Source organism: Bos taurus, chromosome 7, assembly GCF_002263795.3.
Source record: "Bos taurus isolate L1 Dominette 01449 registration number 42190680 breed Hereford chromosome 7, ARS-UCD2.0, whole genome shotgun sequence".
NCBI lineage: Eukaryota > Metazoa > Chordata > Mammalia > Artiodactyla > Bovidae > Bos > Bos taurus.
Window position 1 is genome coordinate 2,546,342 of NC_037334.1, and position 11,127 is coordinate 2,557,468.

The 11,127-nt window shown below is 46.1% G+C and overlaps 1 long non-coding RNA gene across 1 annotated transcript; it reads left to right on the forward strand.

Annotated features, from left to right (window-relative positions):
* Nucleotides 1-9,428: 9,428 nt before the first annotated feature.
* LOC132345667 (uncharacterized) lies at nucleotides 9,429-10,820 on the forward strand. Its single transcript, XR_009495129.1, has 2 exons — nucleotides 9,429-9,863; nucleotides 10,055-10,820. It is a non-coding gene; the product is annotated as an uncharacterized lncRNA (long non-coding RNA).
* The last annotated feature ends 307 nt before the right edge of the window (nucleotides 10,821-11,127 follow it).

Genomic DNA, 11,127 nt, shown 5'->3' on the forward strand with positions numbered 1-11,127 from the left:
CCTGGCAGGGGTGTTCTCCACGCAAGGTCCCGGCAGCGGTGTACTCCACCCTCCCGGGTCCTGGCAGAGGCCGCGCCACTCTGCCTAGGTCCTGGCAGCGGTGTACACTCACTCCGCCTCAGCTAGCAGAGATGCGCTTCGCTCCGACCCACGTCCTCGCACGCTGAAATCTTACAGGGATTGTCACTTCTCCCGTGAATGACTCGTGTGCGAAAAGGAAGCAGTTTCATTTGAAAACTCCGTTATAAAACGTTTTTTGTAAGCTGCTAGGACCTAATCTGCAAGCGCCTCCTTGCAGCGCTGTGCTAACGCGGGGTGGGGACTGGGCTGGAAAACCGCAGCGTGGGACCTCTTGCGTGCAACCCCTCGCGTCAAATCGTTCTGTACGCACCGAGCTGCGTGGGCTTTTCCCGTGTGCGCAGGTTAGACGTGGACTCTCAGAGGAACACGTCCTGTGAGGGCCATCCTGAAAGGAGAATCCAGGAACAGCCCGCGAAGGAATGATCTTCCAGGGACACGCAAGATACTCACAAAGGCCAAGTTTGTTTCAAAGAGTAGAAGTACAGAGCTCCCAGCATAGTCACTGAGAGGGTTTGGGTTCCCCCAAATCGCGGGAATCGCAACAGTTTATATCTTTACTAATGTTGACCCACCTATTTGTTTTTGGTTGGTTTAGGATCCCAGTGTACATAATCCCTGGTCTAAAAATCATCATGTCAGTTTGTCAATTTTTATGACCCTTTTTTCCTGATCTCCCAGTTCTTGAATTTTCTTATGGTATTGAGTCTCCATCCTCTCATCTTTTCTCGTGCCCTCTCCCCTCCCCTTTTCTGGTGACCTCAGGCCATTGTCTAAGGACCGTGTTCTAAAGTTAATGGGCCACCTGGTGTTTTTCTCCTTGATCAGTTGCTGATTGTTTTGTCACAGGTTCTGGTGTTTTATGGCCTTCAGGTCAAGGGAACTTAGAGGCACTCCCTTTAAATATCAACAAACTGGAACAGCAAACACTTAGGTGAAAAATAAGAGGAGGTTGGAATTCGATTTTAAAAGAAGAAATCGAGTCCTTTTTTTTTTCTTTTGACCCTAGGCTACACTGACTGCCTCATATTTTTCTACCTCAGCCCCACCTTAGCAGCTTGAAACCCAGGCCTTCGGTCCACTCATTGTCCCTGAGCCACAGGAACGGAGAATTCAGCGTTGAGAAAACTCATTAATGCAGACTGAAGACATCTGATAAAACCCAAAGCTACCAGTATCCCGGTCCATACCAGGAAGTTTGTTAGCATTTCTTTAGAAAAGACAAAAAATGGTTTGGGGAGGAGCAGTCTACTAGGGCGAGGTTTTTTTGGATTTTTGGTTTTTGGTTTTTAAGCAAGCACGTGGTGTAAAAAACATAATCTTCAATTTTTAAAAAGTGAGTCTTTCAGTCCATATACGTGCAGTCTTCCTAGGTATTGCATTTTGGTTTTGTGTGCGTGTTTTTAACCTGATGTTCACTTAATGAAAAACGCATAATGTAAAAGTTAAGTTTTTATGCCTATAGCCAGGAAATGGGGCTTCCCATGTGGCTCTAGTGGTAAAGAACCCGCCTGCCAATGCAGGAGACTTAAGAGATGCTGCTTTGATCCCTGGGCGGGAGAGATCTCCTGGAGGAGGACACAGCAACCCACTCCAGTTTTCTTTCCTGAAGACTCCCATGGAAGGAGAAGCCTGGGGGGGCTAAGGCCCATAGGGTCGCAGAGTTGGACATGACTGAAGCAACTAAGCATGCAAGCACGCACACATACGTAGCCAGGAAATAGCTGTTTACCGAAGAAAATGCTCAACCTAAAAGTTGAGAGTTGATGTTCTATTCGGCAGACTTGCTCCGGGAAGAGAGCCTCTCAAAACCCAGGTATATAGGAGTTTTTGCAACAAAAACCAAATAGTTGGACTATCAAAATTTGCTGTTGATTAAAGAAAACCAGGCATCTTACATTAATGAATTTAGTGCTTTTTTTTTTAATATATGGGAAGATGTAATCATCTGGGGTTATTGGAATCATTCCTTTGATAGAGGTGGCTCAGAGGTTAAAGCATCTGCCTCCAATGCAGGAGACCTGGGTTTGATCCCTGGGTCAGGAAGATCCCCTGGAGAAGGAAATGGTAACCCACTCCAGTATTCTTGCCTGGAGAATCCCATGGACAGAGAAGCCTGGTAGGCTACACGACTGAGCGACTTCACTTTCACTTTCGCTATCTAAAGGGCTAGTATCCTGTTCTCCTTCCTAAATCGCCTCAGGATGTACCATTGCCCAGTTGCTGTGCCACAACACCCTTTGTTTACTGATAAGGCAAGCATGTCTTCATCCACACAGCCTCTCCTTACCTCCGAAGGAGGAGGAAAGGAGGAATGTGTGTGTGTGTGTGTTAGTCGCTCAGTTGTGTCAGACTCTTTGTGACCCAATGGACTATAGCCTGCCAGGCTCCTCTGTCCATGGGATTTTCCAAGGAAGAATACTGGAGTCGGTTGCCATTTCCTTCTCCAGGGGATCTTCCCAACCCAGAGATCAAACCTGGGTTGCCTGCATTGCAGGCAGATTCTTTACCATCTGAGCCACCAGGAAAGCCTGAGGGGCTGCTCCAAAGAGATAGGGAATGAGCCAGTATATAGAAGAATTGTTTTGATCAGTAAATACTTGTAGTCAGACATACATCTTGATAAAAGAGTACTGCTAATTACAACAGATATCTCAAGTTGCTGACTTTAGTGCTCTTCTGTCTATGGGAAGATGCAAGAATATGGAGTCACTGAAACTATTCCTTAGTTACACATTTTAACTATCTAGGGGCTTGGTAAATCCAAAGTGCAGAATGTTTCATCAGTTTTCCTGTCTTGAATTCCCCTCAGGACACACTGTCAATGGGCAACTGCGGTGGGTTGCAACTTACCCCTTCCCATATCAGGATAGTGAGTGACCCTCTTTATTCTCTTTGTGTGCATTGGCATAGACTTGAAAATGCACTAAATGGGCAGTCAGAGGTGTGGCTAGTAAACTGAGGTTGGTTCTGTCGAGTGATGGGCAGAAGGAGAAAAGCACTTGAAGAAGAGCCTAGCTGATTTGTTGGGTAAACTAGGAACATAATGGAGAGAAAAGTGGAAAGAAAAGAAATCAATGAGCAAAGTCCATAATAATCCTGTGAGTGTGAAAAATAATCAGGCAAACAGCCAAACTAGGAAACTACCAGCCAAAATATACAGAGTTCATAAAATTCGAACAGAAAATTTCAGTGGAAAAATACCACTAGAATTTGTCAGTTAGTTCACAAAAATACAAATAAAAGCAAATGCTGAATAGAAAAATTGTACACTCTACCCAGTTACTAAGAAATAAAACTATAAATTGAGATTTTTTTTTTTCACTATTAAGTTGGGAGACCTTGTTAGTGAACCAAACTTGGCTCCACTCATCTGTCTCAAAACAAAGCCAAGCTTTTGTGTAGTGAAAGAAAGTACATTGTTTATTAGCAGGGCTCCAAGCAAGGGGGGAGCCCTGCTAGTAGCTCAACTGGTAAAGAATCCACCTGTGATGCAGGAGACCCCGGTTCAGTTCTTGGGCCAAGAAGATCTGATGGAGAAGGGATAGGCTACTCACTCCAGGATTCTTAGGCTTCCCTGGTGGCTCAGCTGGTAAAGAATCCGCCTGCAATGAGGAAGATCTGGGTTGAATCCGTGGGTTGGGAAGGTCCCCTGGAGAAGGGAAAGGCTACCCACTCCAGTATTCTGGCCTGGACTGTGTAGTCCATGGCATTGCAAAGAGTCAGACACGACTGAGCAACTTTCACTTCACAAGCAAGGAGAATGGGCAGCACATGTTCAAAAAATCCAAACTCCCCAGTGGTTTTAGGGAAAGGTTTTTTTGGGGGTTTTGTTTGTTGTTGATTTAATTTTTATTTTTAATTGGAGGATAATTACTTTACAATGTTGTGTTGCTTTCTGCTATACAACAACGTGAATCAACTCTAAGTGTACATATATCCCCTGCCTTGTTAGCCTCCCTCCCACTCCCCTAGGGAAAGATTTTTAAAGATAGCATTTGGGGTAATAAGTAAGCAGTAAATTCTGGTGAACTTTCTTCTGATTGGCTGGTGGTGAGATAACATCAAGGTTATGTTTCAAGAATCCTTACCATCAACCTGGTTCCAACCGGTCTTGGGTCTACCTACCTGTGGTCATCATATAGTCACCACCCTCCACCTGGGAGTAATTTCTGCAGGACAACTCAAAGATACACATCAGATTATTATATCCCTTGAGAAGGAACTAAGACTGTTCTATTGCTGAACTATTTTTCAAGCTATCTTGCTTTTCCTTTTTAAAAATATTTATTGGCTGTGCTGAGTCTTTATTGTTATGCATGGGCTTTCTCTAGTTGTGGCGAGTTGGCTTCTCTTGTGGCAGAGCAGAGGCTTTAGGGCATGAGGGCTTCAGTAGCTGTGGCACATGGGCTTAGTTGCCCCAAGGCATGAGGAATCTTCTAGGACCAGGGATCAAATCCATGATCCCTGCGTTGGCAGGTGGATTCATAACCTCTGGACCACCAGGGAAGTCCATGCTTTTTCTTCATGTCTGCATTCCATCATGTTAAATCCTGCCCCAAGGCCACAGAAGTGGAGCCCAGAACCAAGTTCACCTCAGAAGCTGACTGAGCCCCTTTGCAACCATTGTCAAAAGCCTCCCTGATCATCACTATCAGGCTTTCTGACCCCAAATTAGGCAAAAATGCCCAGCCTGGTAGTCATCGTATAGCACCCTAACCAATCACTTAATGCCAGCCTTCCAGCAGGAATTTTCTTTGTTTTGAGGCTATAAAAATTGGCTACTCACACAGGAAAACTGTGAGCTCTCCCTGGTCTGTCAAGGTCGGCCCACTCTGCTTGCAGTACCCACATTATCTCTGCTCTTTGTTCTTAATAAACTAAATGAAATAAACTTAATAAAATAAATGAAATCCCTTCTGAAATACTCTGTTTGGGAATTCTTTTCCAACCTGAGCTTGGACTTTCTCAACATATCACTTCCCTAATGAGAGCCTGAGTCTGCTCTTCAGAACTCAGAGAAGACCTAGGATACTGAAGCCTTTTTCTACAAACAAGAAACGGGGAACATGGAGGGGCTTTTGTACCTAGGAGGGCCCTCCCACTGGGTTTCAATCAAAAGAAAACTCTGATTTTGCAGATACTGCTTCTGGGAGACAATGTAGCAATATGTTTTAAAAATCTTCAATTTTTTTTATAACCTTTGGAATACCTTTTCTCAAAATATATTCTATAAAATAACCTCAAATGGAAATAAATCCTCTTATCATTTGGCTTGATTTGGAGAAATGATTGTCATATCAATATTTGGGAGGGGTGGAATCTTGAAGTGGAATAATGGGGAATGACTCAGCAAATTGTACTAGCCATCAATTTGAAAAGGTGTGTATGAAAGAGTTTTGGGAATGAGGAATGGCAAACAATATTATAATCCATCGATGATCTGCTCCCAGTTCCAATGTGTGGATTTTTTCCCACAGCAGGCAATTCTCTGTGTTTACAATTTAACATAATTTTGACAGTATCTGGAGATAGCGTCACCAGATCAGTTCAATTCAGTCATTCAGTCGTGTCCAACTCTTTGAGACCCCATGGGCTGCAGCATACCAGGCCTCCCTGTCCTTCACTATCCCCCAGAGTTTGCTCAGACTCACGTCCGCTGAGTCGATGATGCCGTCCAACCATCTCATCCTCTGCTACCACTTTCTCCTCCTGCCCTCAATCTTTCCCACCATCAAGGTCTTTTCCAAGGAGTCGGCTCTTCACATCAGGGTCCAAAGTACTGGAGTTTCAGCTTCAGCATCAGTCCTTCCAATTCAGGGTTGATTTCCTTTAGGATTGACTGGTTTGATCTCCTTGCCATCCAAGGGACTGTCAAGAGTCTTCTGCAGCACCACAGTTCAAAAGCATCAATTCTTTGGTCCTCAGCCTTGTTTATTGGTCCATCTCTCGAATCTTTTGACTATATGGACCTTTGTCAGCAAAGTGATGTCTGCTTTTTAAATAGGCTGTCTAGGTTTGTCACTTTCATGCATTGGAGGAGGAGATGGCAACCCACTCCAGTGTTCTTGCCTGGAGAATCCCAGGGACCGGGGAGCCTGGTGGGCTGCCGTCCGTGGGGTCGCACAGAGTCGGACACGACTGAAGCGACTTAGCAGCAGGTTTGTCATAGCTTTTCTTCCAAGGAGCAAGCGTCTTTTGATTTCATGGCTGCAGTCACCATCTGCAGTGATTTTGGAGCACAAGAAAATAAAGTCTGTCATTGTTTCCATTGTTTCCCCATCTAATTGCCATGAATCTTAGTTTTTTGAATGTTGAGTTTTAAGCCAGCTTTTTCACTCTCCTCTTTCACTTTCATCAAGAGGCTCTTTAGTTCCTCTTCCCTTTCTGCCATGAGGGCGGTGTCATCTGCATATCTGAGGTTATGGATATTTCTCCTGGCAATCTTGATTCCAGGTTGTGCTTCATCTAGCCCGGCACTTCGCATGATGTACTCTGCATATAAGTTAAATAAGCAGGGTGAGAATATACATCCTTGACGTACTCCTTTCCCAATTTGGAACCAGTCCATCGTTTCATGTTCTAGTCTAGCTGTTGCTTCTTGACCTGCATACAGATTTCTCAGGAGATCTGGTATTCCCATCTCTTTAAGAATTTTCCACAGTTTGTTGTGATCCACACAGAAATAACTACATGTCAAAATGTGTGGGACCCAATAAGCCATACTTAAAGGAAATGTTTCTTTAAACTTATTTATGGGTGTGGGGATGGGGGGGAAGAACTAACCAGAGAGGAACTAACCATTTGTTATGAGTTGAATTGAGTCCAGTAAAAAAGATAAAAGAAGTGTTGAAGTTTGCTAACCTGAAACAAGCGTGAATTTATTTGGGATTAGTAGAGAACTGCAACTTGGGGTCTGCAACCATGGCGAGCCACATTCATATTTCCACACGGCAAAGGAAGAACACTTTTATGAATAGGAAAAGAAAACTGGGAGGCTTCAGTAAACAAAGAGTCCATATCTTCATTGGCTGCTGCTGCTAAGTCACTTCAGTCGTGTCCGACTCTGTGCAACCCCATAGACAGCAGCCCACTAGGCTCCTCCGTCCCTGGGGTTCTCCAGGCTAGAATACTGGAGTGGGTTGCCATTTCCTTCTCCAATGCATGGAAGTGAAAAGTGAAAGTGAAGTCGCTCTGAGTCCTTGCCAAAAAAGAGGAGCATTCTTCTTCCTGTTGGGCTCTGTTATCATTGCAGCACAGGATAGCTCCCCCTTGTGGTCTCCAAACTCTACTTAGGAAACCCCCCAGGACTCCGCAAGGCCTTCCCTGCAGAGAGACTCGCTTCCAGCTAGTTCCAAATAACAAACTTAATCAGAGAAATGAGAAAATGCAGAAACAAAGGAAAACAGTCAAACAAGACAAAATAGCCATAAAACAAAGTCAAGAACCTTTAGTTCCTTCCCAAGACCAGGTTGTCTATGCTTCTGAGCCACTGACTACAGATCAGAGGTTTCCATACCCCCATCCTCAGTTCCATCAATTTGCCAGAGTGGCTCACAGAACACATCACCAGTTTATTATAAAAGCATGTAACCTGGAAACAACCAAGTGAAAGAGTTGCATAGGGCAAGATATGGGGAAAGGTGCAGAGCTTTCATGCTCTCTCTGGGCATGCTATGCTATGCTATGCTAAGTCACTTCAGTCGTGTCCGACTCTGTGCAACCCCATAGACGGCAGCCCACCAGGCTCCCCCTTCCCTGGGATTCTCCAGGCAAGAACACTGGAGTGGGCTGCCATTTCCTGCTCCAAAGCATGAAAGTGAAAAGTGAAAGTGAAGTCGCTCAGTCATGTCCGACTCTTATCAACCCCATGGACTGCAGCCTAACAGGCTCCTCAGTCCATGGGATTTTCCAAGCAAGAGTACTGGAGTGCGGTGCCATTGCCTTCTCCGCTCTCTGGGCATAACACTCTTCAAATCTCTAGATGTTCACTGACCTGAAATCTCTCCAAACCCTATCCTTTTGAGCTTTTATGGAAGCTTCATTACATATCCATGATTGATTAAATCATTGGCCACTGATAATGGATTCAACCTCTAGCCCCTCTCCCCTCCCAGGAGGTCAGGGTGGCATTAAAATTTCTAACCCTGTCTCTCTAAGTTGGTTCCCCTGGGAACTGCTCCCATCCTCAAAGACTTTCCAAAAGTCACCTTACTAACACAGTCTGGTGTCATCAACAGAGGTTTGTTTTGAATATCAAAACTCTTTTATGATTCTCATCACTTAGGAAATTCCAAGGGTTTTTTGAGCTCTGTGCCAGGAATAGGGAGGAAGACTAAATATATATTTATTATATATCACAATATCACATCTTCAAAATATTTCCAGTACTTCATTAGACTTTCTTTAAAAGTGCACTGGAAAGCAGGCAAGCAAGAAAAATGGGCAGAGGGAAGATATTTGGGAATATACATATTTACACACACATATATATATGTGTAAATAAACAAGAGGTGGTGCTCATTCAAATCGATAGTAATGAGCCCTGAGCTGTGAAGTGTCATTAGCAAGTCAGTCATTGTATGAACAGCCGAATATAAATAACAACTGAATATTGTACTATACACTTAAACTCTATTAAGAGATTTTTTCATGTGTTTTTTACCAAAATAAATAAAATTTCAAATTTCTTGCTGGATTTTTAAAATTACCCAAACCTGTTCTTCCTTAACTAAAATAAGTCAAATGAATGACTACTGTCTTATCCCACAGAGCTCTTAAATCTAGAATAAAAAATAAATGGGCCAGTCTGCATCAGCTCAAGTAAATACTAGTATAATACTTTAATAAAGCGGCACAGTACATCTTCTAGGAAATGAAATCCATTTCATCTTTATTTGTCAGTACCAAAAGTGACAAAGTGATTTGAACCATAGGACTGAAAATGGAGGCGGCACATTCCTTGGCTCCCCATCTCAGCCCACTTGGATTGTTATACCACCATAGACTGGGTAGGTTAAAAGCAGCAGATATTTATTTTTCATAATTCTGGAGGCTGGTAGGACTTACTTGGTGTTCCAGCATAGGACTCTGGGAAGAACGCTGGACCAGAGCCTAAGGCTGTTAGTACCAAAGGAAGGCGAGCCTGGGGTCTTGGCTCACTTCGGAGGAGTCTCCGGGGGAGACCAGGTGGTGAGCTCTTTGCCCCGTCCAGACCCATGAGTGACGATTTCCAAACCTAACCCATCATCGCACTCCGCTCCCCGCTCCCTCCGCCCTCGCCCCCCGCCTGCCTACCCCCCGCCCCCCCCCGCCTGCCTCCCCCCGTCCCCCCCACCCCCGCCCCGGCCCCGCCAACTCTTCTCTTCCTAAAGGTGTGGGGGGAACTCATTCGCTCCCAAAATTCTGGACCCCACCCCCTTGCCAAGACAACGGAAGAAAAACCAAGGGCACGCAGAAAAGCCCAAGTCACTTGACAACGCGGGTGGCCTGAGAACAGCTGTGGCGTTGCCAGCCTCTCAGGACGGCTCCCCGCGGAGGCGCCTCGAGCGGTGAGGGTGGGTGACCCGCTCCAGGCTGGCCTGGCGCTGGGATCCAGCGCGAAGGGGCTTTCTGGACACACAGAGTAGCGCGCAGAAGGGCGGCCGTGCTCAGACTCTGCAGCAGGGCAACGAGGCGGGACAGAGGGGCCCGTGGACAAAGGATTGCAAGCGAGCTGCAGAGTGGAGCTCAATGGCGCAGGAGTGCCGCAGTGCCAGGACGCAAGCGGATGGCAAGCGGCACAGGTTGCGTAAAGGCGCAGGTGGGGTGGAGGGTTGGGGCCGGGTCGGTGGACTTTCCCTGCAGTGTCTGCTCCACACTACAGTCGGGCGACTGCCAGGGCAGGAACCAAGTGAGCAGCCGCCTCCGGTATTTCCCCTAAAAGGGCCCATGTGGTTTGGTTCAAACTCAATCTTGTTCTCCCCTCACGACAAAGGCTTCCCTGGTGGCTCAGCTGGTGAAGAATCCGCCCGCAATGCAGGAGACCTGGGTTCGATCCCTCGGTTGGGAAGATCCCCTGGAGAAGGGAAAGGCTACTCACTGCAGTATTCTGGCCTAGAGAATTCCATGGACTGTATAATCCACGGGGTTACAAAGAGACTGGACTGAGCGACTTTCACTCACCACAAACCTATTGGCTAAAGCGCCTCTCTGAGCTTTCCAATGCTTTCCCTTATTCCACCACTTTGCCGCGTCCTTCAATTTAGTGTCTGAGTTTGGAATTTCTTGTATTTTACGCACATTTGTGTCTTAATGTTTTCACCAGTATCTTTGGATATTATCCCGATTTCCTGACGCGCTGGTAACACAGGAATGCTGCTGCTTTGGGGAGGGAGGGGGTTGGGTGAGGAGGGCTTTGGACAAAACCACCAAGGTGAGGCTGGGTGTCCACTGGGGTATGCCAAGGGTGAGGCCGTCTGCCCACCCATCCCCCAGTCACCTTTCGTTAACCTCCACTCCGCCCATCTCCCAGAACCCTTCCTAAACCCTTCAGTCCCCAACTTCCTTCGTGAAAAACCCATCACTCCCATCCCTTCTCCCACCAGGCTCCTGACCTCCTCCCAACACCTCTCCCTTCGCAGCCCCCAACACCCTGCTCTACAGCCTTCCTCGCCCACCCCCAGCTCTCCCTTCCCAGGTCCAGACTACGTCTCCTGAAAATACCAAAAATATAAAATATATCAATAACATATAGAAAATGATTGCCATAAAATCTCAAGTCTTGTGTTTTCTGTATTGCCTCATTACTGCTGGGAGCTGCTGGATTCAGTTTCAACACACCTTACGATCTTGAAATTAATGTAGTTAGGAGATAGGAGAAAAACACGGTGTATACATGCAGGAGGGGGTGGCGTTTCCCTGGAAGAACAATCAGAAGAACGTCCTTGTACCACGGCTTCGCACGGGTTGCCACGGTCGGGGGAGCCACCCTTCAGTTGCAATGGGTGGGCTTCCCACTGCAGCCGGCTTCCTTTGTTGCAGAGCACAGGCTCTAAGGCACAGGGACTT